Genomic DNA, 17,232 nt, shown 5'->3' with positions numbered 1-17,232 from the left:
TGCTCTATCCATATCCCTCATGATTTTATAAACCTCTATAAGGTCACCCCTTAGCCTCCGACACTCCAGAGAAAACAGTCTATTTAGCCTCGCCCTATAGTTCAACCCTCCAACACTGGCAAAATCCTTGTAAATCTTTTCTGCACCTTTTCTAGTTTCACAACATCTTTCCTATAGGAAGCAGATCAAAATTACATGCAATATTCCAAACGTGGCCTGACCAATGTTCTGTACAGTGGCAACATGAGCTCCCAACATCTATCCTCGATGCTCTGACCAACAAAGGAAAGCATACCAAACGCCTTCTTTTCTATCCAATCCGCCTGCGTCTCTACTTATAAGGAACTATCAACCTGAACTCCAAGGTCTCTTTGCTCAGCAACACTTCCAAGGAACTTACCATTAATTGTAAAAGTCCTGCTCTGATTTGTTTTTTCCAAAATGCAGCACCTCATATTTATCTACATTAACCTCCATCTGCCACTCCTCAACCCTTTGGCCCATCTGATCAAGGTCCCTTTGTAATCTGAGGTAACCTTCTTTGCTGTCCACTACACCTCCAATTTTGGTGTCATCTACAAACGTACGAACTATACCTCCTCCGTTTACATGCAAATCATTTATATAAATTACAAAAAGTAGCGGACCCAGCATCGATCCTTGTGGTACACCATTGGTCAAAGGCCTTCAGTCTGAAAAGCAACCCTCCATCACCACCCTCTGTCTTCTTTCTTCTAGCCAGTTCTGTATCCAAATGGCAAGTTGTCCCTGCATGCCTTGAGATTAAACCTTGCTCACCAGTCTCCCATGAGGAACCTTGATGAATGCCTTCCTGAATTCCATATAGATCACGTCCATCGCTCTGCCCTCATCAATCCACTTTGTACTTCTTCAAAAAACTCAATCAAATTCGTGAGACCTGATTTCCCAAGCATAAAGCCATGCTGACAATCCCTAATCAATTCTTGCCTTTCCAAATACATGCAAATCCTATCTCTCAGGATTCTCTCCAAAAACGTGCCCATCACCAATGTCAGGCTCACAGGTCTCGAGTTCCCTGACTTTTCCTTACCACCTTTCTTGAATAGTGGCAGCACATTAGCCACCCTCGAGCTTTCCGGCACCTCACCTGTGACTATTGATGATAGAAATATCTCAGTGAAAGGCCCACCAATCACTTGCCCAGTTTCCCTCAGAGTTCTAGGGTACACCTGATCAAGTCCTCAGGATTTGTCCACTTTTATGCATTTCAAAATATCCAGCAATTTCTTATCTGTAATATGGACATTTTTTCAACATGTCACCATCTACTTTCTCACATTCTATGTCTTCCATGCCCTTCTCCACAGTAAACACTGATGCACAATATCCGTTCAGAATCACACACCCCACCCCCCGCCCCCCATCTACTGCAGCTCCACACAAAGGCCGCCTTGCTGATCTTTGAGGGTCCCTATTCTCTCCCTTGTCATCCTTTTGTCCTTAATGTATTTATAAAAACCCTTTGGGTTATCCTTAACTCTGTTTGCCAAAGCTATCTCATGTCCCCTTTCTGACCTCATGATTTCCCTCTTAAGTATGCTCGTACTGCCTTTATACTCTTAAGGATTCATTCGATCTCTCTGTCGACACCTGATATATGCATCCTTCTTTATCTTAACCAAAATCTCAAATTCTCTAGCCATCCAGCATTCCCTACACCTACCAGCCTTTCCTTTCACCCTATCTGGAATATACTGTGTCTGGACTCTGGTTATCTCATATTTCAAGGCTTCCCATTTTCCAGCAGTCCTTTAACCTGCAAACATCTGCCCCCAATCAGCTTTTGAAAGATCTTGCCTCATACCTGAGTCTTCCTCAATTTTAGAACTTCAACTTTTAGATCTGATATATTATTTCCAATCTCTATTCTAATGTTAATTGAATTATGGTTGCTGGCCCTTAGGTTTTGCACCCTCGCCAGTATGTACATCCTCATTGTGAATTAGAAAATTTCCTTGTGCACTCTTTACAAATTCCTCTATTTGGCGGATAGGTAAATGGGCAGGAGTATACCTTGGATCCACTCTTCCTTCATTTCCATCAACCCTACCCCTATTCCCACCACAACAGTCCAACGACACTTTCTTCTGCAACTGCCGAATGTGTAACACCAGCCCATTTACCTGCTCCCTCCTCACTACACAAGGACCCAAACGTACCTTCCAGGTGAAGGGGCACTTTACCTGCACTTCCCACAACCCAGTCTACTGCATTTGCTGCTCACAATGTGGTCTAATCCACATTGGGGAAAACGAAGTGTAAACTGGGTGACTGCTGCACAGAACATCTACGTTCTGCCCGTATAAAAGACCCTGAGTTTCCAGTTGCCTGCCAATTCCACAGCCCACCCTGTTCCCTGGCCAATATCTCTGTCTCAGGTTTTCTATGGTGTTCCATCGAAGCTCAGCACCAGCAGAACGAAGAGCACCGAATATTACACTTGGGGACCATACATCCTCCGGTCCCAATAACGAATTCAATAATTCTAGGGTCTGCAATCCATAGTATCCTCGTCCCTTCCACACACACCAAGCCTTGTTATCACATAGTCTTTCATTATACACTACGTATTCTTAGCCACGAACAGTCTCCATTTACCATCCCACGCGGATCGTTATCAACTCCCTTTTCTGTCCAACAATTCTTCCCTCGCTTTGGGCTCTGTCCTGATCTGTCATTTACTGCATCCGCCTTCCTCCCACGGTATTTCCTGCATATAAACCAACGTTTTCCCGATCACCATCAGTTCTGTAGAAGGGTCACCCGCAACTACTGTGTTTTTTGTTTCTGATATACAGCATCCACAGTTCTTTCACCTTTTTATTGAGGTAGAGTTAGAAATTGTTTCGAGAGAAAGAAGGAGAGGGGGGAGAGACAGAACAGACATGAACTGTTGATCTCGGTTGTTCGTCATGACGTAAAATCATTGTTGTACGATCATTTCCCTTAAGCATGAATAGTGGGTGCATGCCATCCGTGAGGTTGTGGCGCCACCGTAGCGCGTCTGACTCCTGATCCGAAAGTTGCGTGTTCAAATCACGTCCAGCGCACTAATATCCGCTTCTTACATTGCAAATTAAGAAAGGAGTATTTGTTGAGCCAAGCCTTCCTTCCAGGAGCTTTCAATCACTCGTGAAGCTTTGCTGTCAGTTTGATTTGTGAACACAGTGTCTGGGAGGTGGTATGCCCATTGTTTGGGTAAATGCTCAGCTCCCCCAGTTCATCACGGGATTCAAACACAGCCGCCTCCCTCTGGGCAGCCGTTTCATTCAGTTGGTGACAGCACGGTGTGAGTAACATAATACCAATTTTTTTACAACATAATCCAGAGACTCCCAGCTTTATGTTTCAATCTATCAGGAGAGTGAATGCGAGTTCAGATAGAAATGTTTCCCACCAACAGCATATCCTTTCCTCTCACTGGACTCAGTTAAAATTATCTTTATTCAACAGAAGGAGCGGAAACTACAGTCTGACGGCCCCTCTCCACATTAACGGTGAGCCTGAATTTTATAAACGGTGTCAGTAAAATCCAATGGCGGACATTGATTTGGTTCAGTCGATATTTTTGCCAAGCGTAATTCACCGAGAGGATGCTGCTGTGTGAAACTGTGGGAATTACTGCAGGGCCTCCTGCGCATGGAACACACCACAACTGAGGTGTTTCACCTTCAACAGTTTATTCCTATCGCGGAGAAGAGGGGTTTGATGATTCGGATCACAGCAGCCAGACAGAGAACAGGAGAAGAGCACTCAGCACTTCACAAGCTTGTCACCACATCTGGGTCATCGTGGCCCGTGTATCAGTATGGGATAGTAATCTGCATCTTCTGACTGGAAGCACAGCAAATTGGAGTGCTGGTTGGACTATCACACAAGAGAAAACGGCTTCGACCTATCAACTGGAGTGGCTCCCAATGCGCAACTCCGCTCACCTCAACTGAATAACTGGAAACAAATTACTCAGTGATTCAAAGGAATACTCGGTTTTGAATCTGCTTTGTGTCATGTACCTTCGAGAATTATGTCAAAACACCTTCATTGCTGTGATGGAGTATCCTGTTGGGCAGAATATATCCGTTGTCAAATTTCCTACGTTTTATTGGTCCAACTCCGATTTCACTCAGAATCACAAAATGTGTGACAGCGCAGACTGAGGCCATGCAGCCCACCTTAGCTCTGCTGGTTCAACACAATATGTAAATAAGTGTCTCATTCTGTCGCCTTCTCCCTGTAAATCTGCACATTGTTACATTGAACATGCCCACCGAATTCCCTTTTGTGTCCATTGAATCTGCCTCTTTGTCACTGTCAGACAGCGACTTACTGACCCCACTCCCTGTGCGAAAACGGTCTTCCTAATGTCACTTTTACTTATTTTCCTGATGACTTTCAATCTCTGCCAAATTGTTCTCGATCCTTTCAGGCCTGGGAGCATTTTCACTGCATTATTTCCTCTGTTTTAAACCCTAAATGACGTGGAAAACTTCAATCAGACTCGCTTTCAGCCTTCTGTTCTCCAAAGAGAGCTGCCCCAAACTATCCAATCTACCTTCATGACTGACAATCCTCATACACGGTAACATTCACTTCAACCTGTTCAGAGCTGTCTGCAATGACTTCCCTCCTCGCTTCCTGAAGTATCACCCTCAGAATTGAGCGTAATAGAGGTGGAGGATTCATTCAGACTCGGATTGCGCGGGCGAAAAGTCTGCAATACTTGTTCTCACTTTGAGCAAGTGTTTCCCTTCGCCGTGTTCACTGCAATGATACCTCTGTCCCATTCCTAATTCAGGCAGTCCGATCTGATTTAACGAAGCGGCTTTTTGAGAAAACTGACCCGGCATTTTTGCTCAGGTCAATTTAAGAAATGAGGGTTTGCCTGGAATTGGAGCCCGGCACCTCCCACCCGTCTGTATAAGCTAGAAAACCCAAAGCTAGCATCACAACCCGAGACCAACGAGCCAAAAGTCATGCACGCGCCCAGCTCCTGAAGCAACTGGGAGTTGCTCAGTACGAAATACATTGTACATTGCTCCCAGAATTACAAGTAGTAATGAGTTTCAAGAACATCTGCTTCTCTTTCTGTCTCGCTGCTCCCAGGACACTGCTGTTTGCCCCGTCCCGAGGGACCGGGCTCTCTCCACTGGTGGATAATTGAACCATTTCGTTTCTACTTGCCAGCTGTGCTGGTGGAAGGCAGAGCCCATTCGCTCTTCTGCTCTCTCTCACTATGACGTGAGGCAGGAGAAGTCAGTTACAGTCATGCGTAGGAAATGGGCAACTTTGAACTTATTCCAAAGATGCTGTGATGCCGGCACAGAGAGAAATGGACACCGGAGACTCTTCCCTCAGGCAAATTGATATGAGTGTATTTTGGTGCAGCCTGTTTGGTGTTCAGAATTTGTCTTGACACAGCAATCCTGCAGAAAGTCTTTTATTACACGGACGTTGGTTTCTTTACAAGAATGGACCAAACCAGCAAGTCATGTGTTACAACTTCACCGGTTCATTGCCATCAGAGGGAAGAGGTTTAAAACTTGAGTTCAGAACACACCGACAGAAAACTGGACAAGACAACTCAGAGCTCCGAAAGTGTGCAAGCGCAACTGTATAAATTTGACTTGTGTATCAATGTGACATATTTAAATCAGATACCCGACGTTTTGGGAAGCAGATGACAAGGCAAGGAACAGAACAGAGCGCCGTTATACGGGAAAGCTGTTATAGACGACATTAAGTGAAAAGGAGAAAATGGTTTCGCTTCTGGGTTATGATCCCAGCATGCACCCGCTGTGCAATTCTCCTGCTTTTCCAGAGAAGTATTCAGCTTTTCATCTGGCGTGTGACTTGCATGTTCGAGAATGACGTCAAAAGATCTTCACTGCTGTAGTGTCACGTGCTGTTGTGTAGACATGTCGCCGATGTGCAAATATAAACTCAGAGAGCAATGTTCACTGGAGACTCTGAGCCAGCTGAACTTGCTCAGTGTGAAATACATTCTACTTTGCTGCAAGAATTGCAAGCAGCAGTTTCCAGAACATCTGCTTGTCATTCTGTCCCCGGGGAGCTGATGTTTGTCTCATCCCCAGGAACTGGACTCTCTCCACTGGCGGATAATGAAACCAATTTATTCCTACTTGCAAGCTGTTCTGGGAGCGGGATGCGGGGGGTGGGGGGGGGGTTGGTGGGTGTTGGAGGGAAGAGTCCATTCGCTCTTCTGCTCTCTCTCTCAATCCCTTGCGGTGAGAGGTATCAGTTACACTAATGCGTGGGAAGTGAGCTTTGATTGTGAACTTTCTCCAAAGGTCTGATATCAGAGACAGAAAGATGCTGTGCTGGCAGGACAGAGAGAAATGAACACCGAGGACTCTTCGCCCAGGTAAATTTACATTGATGTGCAGCCTGCTTGGTGTTCAGAAATCGTCTTCACGCAGCAATCTTACGGAAAGTCTATTGCAAAGTGGGCATCGCTTTCTTTGCTGCGACCGTGCAGCAGTTAACATCTGAGCCCCAAGTGTCCCAGGTGAAAAGAATCCGAGTGAAACCTTCACTCACTGACAGCTATCCCCACGACCCTGAGCTGCAGGCAGTCCCCACGGGACTGCAGGCGGTCCAACACGGAAGGGACGGTTAAAAATGAACGTTATTGCTCCCTCAGTCTGTCCCAGAGACAGGCAGTGGGATGGCATAAACGCGTAGCAGCATTCTCCCGCCGACAGAGGCGTTCAGCCCATTGAGTCACGGCGACTGTCTGTCACTTGTCTCTCTCTGAGGTTACTCACAATAAGTGATATCTGTCCTAATAGTAAGGAACTGTATCTGAGTGGTGATACAGTTTATGAAATGCTGATCGTCTTGTCATTCTCGTCCGACCCAGCGTGGTGAATTACTGCAGGGAATGGATGAAGCTGCAAGGCATGTGTTTCAACTTTATCAGCTCATTGGCATCGCAGAGAAGTGGTTTTGCGAATCAGTGCATAGGAAACCGACTACGAACAGGAATAGACCACTCAGACCTCCAAAAAGCATGTTACTGGAACCGTGTGAGTTACGCGAGTGTATCGGTATGATAGAGGGCATTCAGACACTTAGGAAGTATGTGCAAAGGCAAGATACAGAACAGAGCACAGCACCATTACAAAAGGAAGCTGCTCAAGGAAGCATCGAGCAACAGCAGAGGATGGTTTCAATCCATCGACCGCTGGGTTACTCCCAGCACGAAACAGTTTTCCACAGGTCTCTTCAGCTTTCCGTCTGGCATGTGGCATGCACGTTCGAGACTGATGTCAAAGATCTCCACTGCTGTCGTGTAATATGCTGTTTCACAGACGTATGGAGACTGTGTAAATATAAACTTGTTTTCTAAACTCCCACATTCTGTTGTTCGAACTGTGATTTCATTTTGAATCACATCATGTGTCACAGCGCAGACGGACGCCATGCGGCCCACCTTCGCTCTGCTGATTCGACACAGTAAGTAAACGTGTGTCTCTATTCGTATCATTCTCTTGCCTTCTCCGTGTAATTCTGCATATTGTTACTTTAAGCATGAACACCGAATTCCCCTATGCAGCTATTGAATCTGCCTGTTTGTCAATGTTAGATAGGGATTTGCTGACCCTAACCACACCCTTCCGAATGTCACTTTTAGTTCTTTTCCTCATTACTTTAAAACTCTGCCGAATCATTACTGATCCTTTCAGACGTGGGAGCATTTAAACTGCGTTACTTTCTCTGTCTGGATCCCGCATGACTTGGAAAGCTTCAATCAGGCCAGATTTCAAACTTCTGTTCTCCGAGGAGAGCTGTCCTAATTTTCCAATCTACCCTCTTCGCTGACATTCCTTAAACACGGCACTACTGACGTCAACGCAATATTCCATCATTTCACTCCCTTGCTTTATGCTCAGTTTGTACTCCAAGCAGCCCAACCGAGTTTAGCGAAGGTGCTTTTTGAGAAAATTAACCGGGCACTCTTACACAAACCAGAAATTGCGGGCTCGTCCGAGATTTGAACCCTGGATTACTTGCAAGCCTCCGCAGTAGAAGACCCACATCAAGAATCATACCCAGATACCAAGCAGCCACACCAACACCACCCACAGACACCTACTCTACCTCTTCAACCAGCTGAGTCTTGCTCAGTGTGAAATGCATTTGACATTGCTCTGAGAATTGCAAGCGGCAGAGTTTCCAGAACAGCTGCTTCTCATTTTGTCTCCCTGCTGCTGTTTCTCCCGGCCCCAGGAACCGGGTTCTCTCTACTGGCAGAAAGTTAAACCGTTTTGATTCTAAACTTTTCTCTAACACCGGAGTGACCAGTGACAAGCATTGCTCTCCTCAGCATAGGATACAGAGAACAACAGAAGACCACTCAGACCTCCACGAGGGTGTCATCTCAACTGTGCACATTGGGCCAGTCTATCAATGTGAAATATTTATGTCGAAGTGTTTTGGGAAAGAGATGAGAAGGCGAGGTGCAGAACAGAGCGCCGTTATACGGGAAAGCTGCTAAAGACGACATTGACTGAACAGGAGAGATGGTTTTCCTTCTGGGTGATGCTCCCATCACGCACCCGCAGACATATCGCCGTCGTGCAAGTATAAACTCTGTCTAAATTCCCACATTCTGTTTTTCGAACTGTGATTTCGCTCAAAAGCACAAAATTTCAACATTCGCAATGTTCAAACTTTAACGAAGTGCTCATAGATATATTTAGCGAACACCTGGAAGAAATTCTTCCAAACTTACCTGGGGAATTTCGGTTTGAGTGCTCTTGAACTTTAAGTAAAAGGACGTGAAATTTGCCTCGAGGCTGTGTAATGTGCAGATGTGTTCCCCATGTAAACTGATAGTGGTTGACCATCCCAGTGCTTCCCGATGCAGGGCTGCCCTGACCCACAGGGAGGTTTCTTTGATAATCTGTCCCGGGAGCTTTCAGCCGCACCGTGACGTCATAGGGCGAGCCCCCGCTGATGGCCTACAGCTGCTGTGACACAATAATGATGCTGCCCCCGGAACATGAATACAAATTAGTTCGTGAGTCACGTGGTACTGAATCATTCTATGGAATGTTCTTTCAACTTCACGGATTTATATATGAGAGGAGGTAAATGGGCAGGGTTTACACCTCGGGTCCACTCTTCCTTCACTCTCAACACCCCACACCCACCTCCCATTGTCCCAAGGCACTTTCTGCTGGAACCGCTGAATGTGTAACACCTGCCCATTCACCTGCTCCCTCCTGAATATCCAAGGGCTCGAACATACCTTCCAGGTAAAGCAGCACTTTACCTGCACATTTGCCACAATGTAGTCTGCTGCATTCGTTGCTCACAGTGTCGTTTCCCCAAAGTAGCATGAAGCATAAACAGGGTGACTGCTTCGCAGAACATCTCGGTTCTGCCCTCAAAAATAGGCCTTGAGCTTCTGGTGCCTGTCACTTTAACACGCCACCCTGTTCCGTGGCCAACGTCTCTGTCTCAGGCATGCAGTAGTGTTCCAGCAAAGCTAAGCTCCTCATGGAAGACCAACGCCTCATTTTCCACTTGGAGATCCTATAGTCCTTCAGTCTTCAACATCGAGTTCAATATTGTTTGGACCCGAGCTCCCCCATGCCCTTGACCCCGACCTCACCCACACGAGGCCTTGTTATCACATAGTCTGCTGTTACACACGACTTATTGTTAGCCAGGAACAGTCTCTATTAACAGTTAGTCACTCTCCTACACAGATCGTTATTCACTCCTTTGTCCCTCCAATGTTCTCCCTCTGAACTGGCGGCAAAGAGAGCAATGTGCACTAATATCCCTGAGCCAGCTGTTTGTCCCATCTCCAGGAACCGGGTTCTCTACACTGGCGGATAATTAAACCATTTTGCTGTTGCGTTGACGTGAGGAGATTGTGTAAACATAAACTTTTTCTAAATTCCCACCTTCCGTTGGTCGAACTGTGAGTTCACTCTGAACCACAACACGTGTCACAGCGCATTTGGAGGCCCACCTTAGCTCTGCTGGTTCTACACAGCAAGTAAATGAGAGTCTCTATTCGTATCATTCTCTTACCTTCTCCCTGTAAATCTCCACATTGTTACTTTGAACATGACCACCGAATTCCGTTTGGTGTTCGTGAATCTATCTCTTTGTCACGGTCAGACAGGGATTTACCGATCCGAACCACTCCCTGTGCGAAAATGTTCTTCCTAATGTCACTTTTACTTTTTTTCCAAATGCCTTGAAATCTCTGCCAATTTTTTGGGAAATTGAAAGGATTCTCATTCCTGCACAAGAGGCTGAATTGATTTAATTTCTAACGTAGAGGACAACGGATGCTGAGAATCTGAGACAGAAAGAGGAACTGCTGGAGAAACTCAGCAGGTTTGGCAGTACCTGTGGGAGAAAACAGAGTTCTGAAATATTTTCTCTGATTCTCATTCCACCGATGGTGCCTGACCTCCTCAGTTGCTTCTGCAATTTCTGTTTTTACTTTTAATTGAAAGTTCATTTCATCTTTCGGGATGAAACAACCAGACTCTCCATTTGCAGATATTTAACCCTTTCGAAACCTGTGACGTGATTGGATTCAAACAAACCCAGCAATAATTTACTCCTTCTCAGCTCCACAGGCAGAGAGACCTGAGAAATGAAGCTGTCAGTGTGGTTCTCTATTCGTGGGCCGAGTGGTTAATACGACGGACTTTAAATCTATTGCAGTTTTCCCACGCAGGTGTGAACCCTGCCGACTACAAAATGAGAAATGTCGTCAAAACGAAAGGGAGACTGTTCCCCAGGTTCTTCTTTAAGATTCAAATCAGTGGAGGGTGAAAGATGTTTCACTCACATTGGGAGTGGTCGGGAATCTGCAACCCACTGCCTGTCAGGGTGGTACAAGCAGATATCCACAGAGCTGCTTTTGAGGCGATGAGTCAAGTATTTGGAAATGAGACGAGAGCAGTGAGAGGCGTGAAGTCGTGATCGAAATGAAGCAGGCACCTGAGGATTAATATGTTTTATTTGCCAGAAAAAGATACTGCTTCACAAAGTTGGGACAATGGAAGGGAAGCAGTGACGGTGATTGTCTTTGGCTGTTCACATTGTGAATGTTCCCACTGCTGCGCATGTCCGCGTTAATGTCAGATTTCTACAGCATGGCGGCGTCAGGTACGCACAGTGCCAGGGATGCAATGGATGACGCATCTGACTCCACATACCTGTTTGAAATGCAGCTCACAGCTTCTTCACACACCCCAATTAATCTTTCTCATTGTCCTGAAGCCGGCATACAGTTTGAATTCCTGATCTGCGGGAATGAGACTCTTTTCACTGTCTCGCGTCAGTAAATGTCCCTGAGAACATCAGAGACAAGTCACAGCGCTGTCAGAGGAGAGGAAGCTGAAAGAAATCCACACGCTGCTCACGGGCACATTTCACTTTCTCCAACTCACCGCCCCAACCACTGCGGATGTTGGGAGTAGAAAGGAACAAGCACCAAAACCCAGTCTCATATTTGTGACTCTTCCAAAAATAAGGAAACTGTTCATCCCTTAGGATCTTCCATCCTGGGCTGATAGGGGTGATTGTACATGGCTGTTCAGTCAGTGTCGATTCTTTTTGGCTGAAAATATCTTCCTTATCTCATCCCAGCGTTTCTTGCCACAGAGAACTGTGCGGCAGAGTTCATGTATATATTTCCTTGTATGGTATTTTGTGAAATAACATTCGTTTGCTGGTTGTTTGTATCGGGTATTTCAGGTTCATTAGCCGCTGTTCAAGTGTGTTGGTAGGATTGTGGGCGACCATGATGCTGAGGGGTTTGCGTTGTCTGGACATCATTTAACAGATGTATTTATTGTCAGGTAATGTGGCTAGGGTTTCTGCAGACGTTGTGTCTGCTTGTGTCAATTTGTTGATGTGAAATCGTCACACTGGGTGTATTGGGTAGGCAAAAGTGAGGACTGGAGATGCTGGAAGCCAGAGTTTAGATCGGAATGGTGCTGGAAAATCACAGCAGGTCAAGCATGTCGCGAGGAGCAGGTAAATCGACGTTTCGGGCAAAAGCCTTTCATCAGGAATAGAGGCAGGACGCCTTCAGGGTAGAGAGATAAATTGGGGGTGGGTGTGTGCTGGGGCGAAGGTAGCAATGAGTAAAATATGTGAATGGTGGTGCGGATGGAGGTGACAAGTCAGAGAGGAGTGTTTAGCGGATAGGTGGGAAGGGAGATTGGCAAGTAAGACAGGTCATGAGATCAGTGCTGAGCTGGAAGGTTGGAACTGAGGTAAGGTGGGGGAAGGGGATTGAGGAAACTGGTGAAGTCCACATTGATGCCCTGGGGTTGAAGTGTTCCGAGGCGGAAGATGAGGTGTTCTTCCTCCAGGCGTCGGGTGGGGAAGCAGTAGCGACGAAGGAAGCCCAGGACCTGCATGTCCTCGGCCGAGTGGGAGGGGGAGTTGAAATGTTGGGGCACAGGGCGATGGGGTTGATAGTTGCGGGTGTCCCGGAGATGTGAACTTGACTCTCCAGTCTCCCCAATGTTGGAGTGATCGCATCGGGAGCAATGGAGACATAAAATTACATTGGTGGCTGTACCGGTGAAAGTCTTCTTCCGACCCTGGCCTGGGTTTGATTCCCGGGCAGCGAAACAATTTTCAGCAGAGATACCGACATGTGTACATGTCTCCCTGGTGGTCTAGTGGTTAGGATTCGGCGCTCTCACCGCCGCGGCCCGGGTTCGATTCCCGGTCAGGGAAGCCATTTTTCGTGTTCGGGTCACTACTGTCGTGTGTGGGTGTATGAGACTCTGAGTTTCCAGTCACATTGACGTTTAAAACCTAACTCAGCAGACCGACCGCCTCCTCCTTGTTGTCAAAGCCAACAATATCCAAGTCCTGGTGAATCAAGCGACTGTCAGAGTTCGATGTGATGTTTGGTCTGAGATTTCTGCCTCCAAATTCTTCTCTTGTAATATTCCTGTGGAAAGAGATTGCAAAGGTCACCGCTTTCAGTCCACAATAGAAAATCAAAACACACAATTCTAGTTTCTGTGGATCATTCTGACCTCTCTTAATAACCAAGATCTTTGTGCTGATCTATTTGTAAATATATTCAGCAGGGAAATGTGGTGGATTGCATACTCCATGAAGAGTTCACATGGACTCAAGTTGTTGAATGGACATCTATCATGCTGTATTGACGTTCTTACTGAAGATATACAATATTCTGCGGTTAAATATTACGAGCCCAGAACCAACTGCAAAACAGGCTTTTAGAGCCACAAACATTCCATCAAATACGTACCATATACCCCAGACTTATCTGTCTTATATTAATGCACGGTTGTCTTAGATTCCCAGAAGACTCGGATTTAAGTATCAAGTGTGAATTTTTATAAAAGAAGCCATGTTGTTGGACTCCTTCCATGTCATACTAACTCTATTACTGGAAATACATCCATACTACACCGGGATTCGTGGATCAATGACGTGAGGCTTATCTTTACCCGCTTGTAATTTTCTGTTGCATAAATGTTTCGACAAATGCCAATATTTTTCACCAGCCATTGAGTCGGAGACGTAAAGCACAGAAACAGACCCTCAATCTAAATTGTCCATGCCGATCGGATATGCAAAATTCATCTTGTCCCATTTGCCAGAACTTGGTCCATATCCCACTAAATCCTTCCTATTCATATACCCATCCAGATGCCGCCACCAGCCTCCAACACTTCCTCTGGCAGCTCATTCCATGCATTCACTTCTATATATGTGGGCGGCACGGTGGCACAGTGGTTAGCACTGTTGCCTCACAGCGCCAGAGACCCGGGTTTATTTCCCACCTCAGGCGACTGACTGTGTGGAGTTTGCACGTTCTCCCGTGTCTGCGTGGGTTTCCTCCGGGTGCTCCGGTTTCCTTCCACAGTCCAAAGATGTGCAGGTTAGGAGAATTGGCCATGCTAAATTGCCCGTAGTGTTAGGTAAGGAGTAGATGTAGGGGTATGGGTGGGTTGCGCTTCGGCTGGGCGGTGTGGACTTGTTGGGCCGAAGGGCCTGTTTCCACACTGTAAGTAATCTAATGCACAATCCTCTGCATAAAAAGGTTGACTGCAAGGTCCCTTTTAAATGTTTCCTCTCTCGCCCTCAACCTATGCCCTCTAGGTCTGCACTCCCCCATCCCAGGGAAAAGACATTGTCTATTCACCCCATCCACGACCTTCAAGTTTTTATAAACCTCTTTGAAAAAAATCACTCATCCTGCGATGCTCCTGGGAAAATAGCCCCATCCTATTCAGCCTCTCCCTGTGGTTTAAAACTCTTACCCTGGCAAAATCCTTGTGAATCTTTTCTCAATCCTTTCAAGTTTCACAACATTGAAAGTCCCCTTCTTTTCTCGAACCTGTTCCCTATTTTAGTTGACCTTTTCACCCTGGAGGGAAAAAAGCCTCTGACGATCATAGAATCCCTCCAGGGTGGAAACAGACGATTCAGCCCAACAAGTCAACACTGACCCTCCAAAGACTAACCCACAGGGACTCATTCTCCTACCCCTATTACTCTATATTTATCCCTAACTAATACACCTACGTACACATCCCTCAACACTGGGGCAATTTACACGCAGACAATCCAACTTAACCTGCTTATCCCTGGACACGATGGGTAATTTAGCATGGCTAATCCACCCAAACCTACACATTTTTGGAATGTAGGAGGAAGCCCTTGCAGACACGAGACGTGGCGTGCAGGAAGAATGTGCAAACTCCACACAGACAGTCACCCGAGACTGAAATTGAAACCGGGTCTCTGGCACTGTGTGGCATCAGTGCAAACCACTGAGTTACCCTGCCACCCCAGTCCAGCTATTCTGTGTCTCATCATTTTTTCGAGGTCTCCCCTCAGCCTCTGACTTCCAAGAGAAAAAAAATCAGGTTTATGCCACTTCTCCTCATATCTAGAGCCCTTCAGACCAGGCAATGTCCTGGTGAACCTTGTCTGTACCCTCTGCCAGAGCACCCACATCCTTCCGGTAGTGTCGCGACCAGAACTGAACGTAGTATTCCGAATGTGGCCTGCATAAATAGCTGTAACATAACTCGCCAACTCTTAAACTCAAGGAAGCGTGCTGTGTTTCTTCTTGACCACTGTACCAACCTGCTTTACCACTTCCACGGATCAATACGCCAAAATCCTTCTGTATGCCAGTGCTGCTATGAGTTCTGCGATTTATCATACAATTCTGACATTTCCCACGTCTCTAGCTTTGGATTTCCTCTACCGTGGGGAATAGACATATAAAGTTGAGCAGCAAGACAAATTTCAACAGGAATAAAATGTCAAGCCACAGGGAAAAATAAAATTATGGCTCCAGCTTTTTTCTCCTATTGACATTTGCATGATTAAAACCTGTCAGTTACACCAGCCTCTCCCAGTGCGTATTGCACATGCTTCGTGGTGTCAGCTAGCACTGCGCATGTGCTGCGGTGTCAGCAAAAGCACTGAGCCTGCTCGTCACTGTCCGCGGAAACTACACCTGACTTTCTTGTGGAGGACCAATGGTGAGACCTGGAGGACCGGCAGAAGCCTGGTCCTCCTGCCAATCAGAGAGACCCCTTTGTCTGAATGCGGAATGTGGGCCATGAGCTTCTGAACCTGCTGTTGCTCCTCTCTCTCTAAAGAAGATTGAACTTAGTCCCAGACTGCAACATCTTTCCTCTGTCCAACATCTGTGGGTACGGCACACTCTTTTCTCACCCACTTTTCCATTTATTTTTCATTCTGGGTTTCAGTTGCTGTCTTGCATGAACTGAAGGGAAAGGGAATGAATCCACGGAGGATACAGAATCTGGAAAAGTTGTTCCAGGGCTATGTTTCAATTGGCAAACGCATGGCAAATGCAGTACCACAATGTAAAGTTATAGACTTTGCTTTGGGAAAAAATAAGCATGAAGGAGGTGCATAGTTTAAATGTTCATATACTGGGATGTGGAGGAAGTGAGGACTGCAGATTCTGGAGATCAGCGTCAAGTGTGTCTCTGGAAAACACAACAGGTCAGGGAGCATCCCTTTGAACATTAAAGAAGTGGATGGTTATGGGGGAAAGCAAAAAAATGGTTTTGAGACTGGGATAGAACAGTTACAGAGTCATACAGTGCAGAAATAAACACTTCAGCCCAACAAGCCCAATGCTATGTTCTCATACTTAACCAATCACACTTGCCAGTGTTTGGCTCATATCCCTCTGTCACAAAGCTGGTCCGTTTTACTAAAAGCTGGACCTTCTTCGCAAGGATACTATGTCCTTGGCTTCATTTGGAGGGGTTGTAAAACAGTCCCGGGCTCCAAAATGACTGGTTTAGTACAGAGATTAAAAGTTTATCGGGAGGCCTTTTTGTTTTTATGTAAACAGATAAGACTTAATATCAAAGCTTTTATGTTTTTGAATTGACGTGCATAATAAAAGGGGAGGGGTCAGTTGTGAGAGCTGAAATCTTGTTTGAGTGAGTTCAGCAGTGGACTGTGTGGAGAAAAGCTGTTAAACCCTCTTTCCTTCCATCTTCCTAACTCTGACCTGTAAGCTTCTGTTTCAGTTTTACTCTCTGTTTAAGAGGTTTGTTTATTGGGACTGTTGTGTACATTTGGGACAGCATATTTAAGTCTAGTTTCGATAGACTGAGTTCTGTGGGTATTCTCTATTCTGTTCTTTGTGTTTCCTTCCACAATCTTGTGAATACATTTCTGTTTTAAAACCTGGCAGTCAACTACCTAACTTACTCTGGGTAATTTTCACTGTGAACGTACCGAAACAAATAGCAAACTTACGGTCTGGGCTACCTGCTTAAGAATGTTTTGAGTGGTCTAGCCTAGGCCATAACACCTCAGAATCTTTCCCATTCATGTCCTTATCCAAATTTAAACATTGTTACTGTGCCAGCATCCCATGCTTCCTCTGGATATTCATTCCACACACAAACCACTATTTGTGGAGAAAAAAAAATCGTGTGCCTCATGACTTTTTAAAATCTTTCTCCATTCACCTTCAAAGTTTGCTTCCTAATCTTGAAAACCCCGCTCTAAGGAAAGGACACCCGTCATTCACTTCATCTGTAGCCCCCATGATTTTTTCAATTTCAGGTCACCTCTCAACCTCCTATGCTCCGGTGACAAAGATTTCAGTCTATCCATCTAGATGTAGAT

General features: G+C 45.9%; 1 non-coding gene across 1 annotated transcript; it reads left to right on the top strand.

The window, feature by feature from the left end:
• The first annotated feature begins 12,720 nt into the window (after nt 1-12,720).
• trnae-cuc (transfer RNA glutamic acid (anticodon CUC)) lies at nt 12,721-12,792 on the top strand. The gene has a single exon. It is a non-coding gene; the product is annotated as a tRNA-Glu (tRNA).
• The last annotated feature ends 4,440 nt before the right edge of the window (nt 12,793-17,232 follow it).

The sequence above is a fragment of the Chiloscyllium punctatum genome, chromosome 36 (genome assembly GCF_047496795.1).
Source record: "Chiloscyllium punctatum isolate Juve2018m chromosome 36, sChiPun1.3, whole genome shotgun sequence".
Classification (NCBI taxonomy): Eukaryota; Metazoa; Chordata; class Chondrichthyes; order Orectolobiformes; family Hemiscylliidae; genus Chiloscyllium; species Chiloscyllium punctatum.
This window is presented reverse-complemented; position numbering and strand designations above follow the sequence as displayed.